At 38.6% G+C, this 4276-nt stretch overlaps 1 long non-coding RNA gene across 2 annotated transcripts; it reads left to right on the top strand.

The window, feature by feature from the left end:
* Positions 1-735: 735 nt before the first annotated feature.
* On the top strand, positions 736-2808 carry LOC307011993. Of its 2 annotated transcripts, XR_013800543.1 has the most exons (6): positions 736-893; positions 1007-1157; positions 1628-1654; positions 1870-2037; positions 2225-2320; positions 2399-2808. It is a non-coding gene; the product is annotated as an uncharacterized lncRNA (long non-coding RNA). The 2 variants fall into 2 exon arrangements; XR_013800544.1 differs by having other exon boundaries at positions 736-1157.
* The last annotated feature ends 1468 nt before the right edge of the window (positions 2809-4276 follow it).

Here is a 4276-nt window from a genome sequence, read left to right as displayed (position 1 = left end):
CTTCCTCGAGATCCAGTGCGTCCTCTTCCTCGTCTGTGCTGAGCACACCGGGCAGAGGCATGCACACGTCGAGCTGCTCGCTCCAGGATAGAGCTGCCATGGTGGGCAACTCTACAGGAATGGATACCTGTGGAGTGGCAGCTGGCGAGGGGCTAGGTGTCATAAGGGGATCCTGGCCCGACAGGCTAGCTTGGCGTGCTAGCCTGCGACGAAGGCTCTTCGTGGTGAAGCGTGCGCAGTGTTCACATGTGCCGGGATTTTCGATCGCCAATTGAGCATGTTTCAGCCCGAGACATGCAGAGCAGACCTGGTGTGTGTCTTTGCATGAAATTTTGTTCCCGCATGAACAGAGTTGCACAGAATCTCCCTCCCCAGCCGGGGTAGTCTGCATTGCTGCAGCCATCTTGGTGTCGAACAGTCCTTACAATCGGCTGGAATGCTGATTAAAGGAGCCAGGCGAAAAACGGCGTGGTGGCCAGTAATCCGTCCAGAAGTTCGTTAAGGTTTGTAGGCTTCTAGGCTTCTGGTTTGAAGCGAGAAGAGGTTTTTGAATGTCGTATGACGTTGTGCTGCTCCTCTTATACCGAGGAGTGGGGTAGCCCCTCCCAGACACTACGTCACGTCTGCCAGCCAATTGGGGCTGGCGTAATGTAATAGGGCTTCTGAGGAATACGCGGAAGGGGCGTATCCCATAGTGAGACACCGAAACGTATGCTTGAAAGAGAACTGTAAAAATAACAACGGAGTAAAACGAATTACCATAGCCTTATTTTTGCCTCTTGGTGGCAGTAATGAGCGTTATTGAGTGCCAATCTACCAACGAAAAAGAAGAGTCTAACGTTACTCAGTCTACTCGGTGCACTTTATTTATTTTTTAAAACATAATATACCAGGTAAAACTATCCAAAACACAATATATCATGTCATGTCCGTTTATTTCATGTTTTACTCAAATGACTGTGTAAAAAATAACAACGGAGTAAAAATTATTCCCATTTTAAATCAGGCGCTCGGATTTGAACTTGGTAACGTAAGTTAGCCCGCCATGTCATGCAGGAGTCGTTGCCTCAACGTGGTTGTGTGGAATCAGTAGCTGGGTCGTTCATCATCGTCATCGTTTCTGTGTTTGCTGCTGTTTGTTTGGTGGCTATAATCTGGTAAGTACTTAACTTTTATTTTTAAAGTTATAAATTAATCTGACAGAAAAGTCATCAACTGAAACTATTTAACGTTACTTGTTGCGTTTAGCTCATAGACCTACTAAAATGACCAGGCACACTTTAGGCCTACATGTTGCGATGTTATTTGTGGATTGTTTGTACTAAATTTAAACAATGTAACGTTAGGGACTGAGTTGCTCGCAATCGCATTGCACGGATATTAATTTGTGGCACTGTTGGTTATCGCAGTTGCTTGTATTAAAGCTTTTCGGTTACAGAACCTAAATTGAAGCAGGATAAAAAAGATTAAAACAAATTTCATTCAATCCTACTTGTTTTTTTTTTAAACTGATGCTTAGAATTAAATTGGCTGTAATCGAAGCCAAATGTTCTAAATTCTGAAATTGTTGTATGACTTTAACATGTCTCTGCCTCACTATTAATTTGTGTTTTAATTTTTTTTACAGGTTAAAATTTGTGAGACTAGAGCATATGTGAGTAAAATTACAATTTGGAATTTGGGGGTGAAAATACTTATGTAACGAGTAACAGGCCAGGAGAAAAGTGGCCTGCACTTCGTCTGGAATCTCAGGTAATTTTCTCAGTTGCTGTCTGTTAGATTCCATTTTTTGTGTTTATGTATCTGTTTCTTTTGTTTTCTTGTTTAACATTTTATTTTTATGTTATTTGTTTGAATGCTTGCTTTCAGATTGCTGCAGAATTCCACAGAATTAGTAATATCAGCTTGAAAAACAAATTCTATGCAGAACTGGACACCCATACTCCTCGACTGATTGCTGTTTACAGGCAGAAGGCTGCCCGTACTGGCAAAGCAGCAGAAGCACTGAGAAGCATCTTGAGTGCCTTTGATCTTGTGGTAAATGTTGTTAATTACATTTATAGTACAAGTTAATTGGTTAATGTAAAGTATTTTACTGCTATCTGTTAATAGTTTAAACCTGGCTTTGAACTTTTTTCGCTTTAAATTTCTTCCCCTCTTCTGTACTTTTATCTCAATTTTTGTTCTTTTCTCTTGCACCACTAAGACAGTTCTGTTTTTTCAGGATCACTACGATGTTAACAATAGACGTACAGCTGCACTTTGAGCCCTCCCTGTCTACTTGCGCGAAGATGACTCTGTGTTTTTCAAGATGTGGAATGTAGGTTTTTATACATCTCGTTTGAATTTTAATGTTATTTATCTGATTATGCTCATGAAGTCCTCTCATGCTTTTCAGACTCAAGAGGTGGATGAGCCAGACATAGGAGATTCAGCTGTAGCTCTTGTCAGCATGGTGAATGGAGACTGACTTCCACTGTTCAGTTTGACCCTGCTGGGATTGCTATTATGCTGGAAGGTGACATTGTTCTAAGGGACATATCCAGGTTGGCTGATGCTTTTCTTTTGATGTTTGGACTGAAAGCCACTAGCACCCAGATTGCGGTCTAAATTTTATTTTTACTGATTAAGAGATTTTCTCCATTTCTGGATGCACAAGAGACTGTTTATTGTCTTTTATTTCACTTGTTGTGACTAATATTGTTACAGTCTATTGTAATACTTCTCAAATTTCGAAATTTTCCAGAACACAGATTTTGTGTTCACCTAATTACTGGGATTGCGTTACTGAAAGCCACTAGCACCCAGATTGCCGTTTAAAATTACTTGTTAAAGACTTTTTCCTGCATCTCTGGATGCACTAGTTTTCTACGCCTTATTATCTGTCCTTTTTGTTGTGACTAATACAGTGACATTCTAATGTATACATATGTCTGTTATAATGCTGGCATGAACAGTGTAAAAACTTCTGAAATGTTTTAATGCATTATTATACATTTCTAAAATGTCTAGATATTGTGACACTTTCATTATGTTTTCAAAATGTAATGGAAGTTACACATGTTAATGCATCAGGTTTGAATTGTTATTCCTTTTGCAAAATAAAACGTATGGAGTTTGAAATTGTCTTCCTTTCTAATGTTTAAGAAATAATATTTTGATAATGTTAATTTAAGTCATATTTCTTGAAAATTAAGTATTGTATTTATAAAATTTAGTATTTTTAATTTCTGATTAATTAAAATGATTGAGTTATAAAATGCATAGAAAAAGTTAATTAAAATAAATAATTTTGAGTTAACCTGCTCTATATATTTAAGTGTAACTGACTTAAAACAATTAATTTTATCAACTTAAAAGTTTTGAGGTAATAAGTTTCCTCAAATTTTTTGAGTTATCTTAACTTATCGGGGTTTACAGTGTAGTTATTGGCGATTCTATTACACGGAACGTGAAAATAGAGACACCAGCCACCATAGTCACATGTTTGCCGGGAGCCAGAGCGCCTGACATCAAAGCAAATTTGAAAGTGCTGGCTAATGCTAAACGTAAATTCTCTAAGATTATTATTCACGTCGGCACTAATGATGTTCGACTCCGCCAGTCGGAGATCACCAAAATTAATATTAAAGAGGTGTGTGAACTTGCAAGTACGATGTCAAGCACTGTAATCTGCTCTGGCCCCCTTCCTGTTCGCCAGAGTGATGAGATAGTTAGTAGATTGTGTTCACTCAATGGCTGGCTGTCTAATTGGTGTCCGCAGAATAATATAGAATTCATAGAAAATTGGAAAAGTTTTTGGGGCAGACCTGACCTGTTGAAAAGAGATGGTATTCATCCCTCCTGGGATGGTGCTGCTCTTCTCTCTAGTAATTTGGCTCATAGTCTTAGAGATAAAACATGACAATCTGGGCCTCAGGTCAGGAAGCAGACAGACTGGCTTAACCGACCGTCTGCTAGCGGCCTCACGTCACCAAGGTCAGATAAATCCCATCACATAGAGACTCTTTCACCTTGATATCATTATATAGAGACTGTGTCTGTTCCCCGAACTTGGAAATCCAAAAAACTTTCAAACCCATCTAAGGTTAAAAATGTAATTGATGTTCAACAAATAAAAAACAGATATAATACGGATGAGCAAATGATAAAGCTTGGGTTGCTGAATATTCGATCTCTTACTTCAAAAACGCTTATAGTTAATGATATGATTACAGATTATAACCTAGATGTGCTGTGTTTAACAGAAACCTGGCTAAAACCAAACGATTACATT

This window comes from Phoxinus phoxinus (assembly GCF_949152265.1).
Source record: "Phoxinus phoxinus genome assembly, chromosome: 15".
Classification (NCBI taxonomy): domain Eukaryota; kingdom Metazoa; phylum Chordata; class Actinopteri; order Cypriniformes; family Leuciscidae; genus Phoxinus; species Phoxinus phoxinus.
Note: the sequence above shows the minus strand (reverse complement) of the source record. Positions and strands in the feature narration are given on the sequence as shown.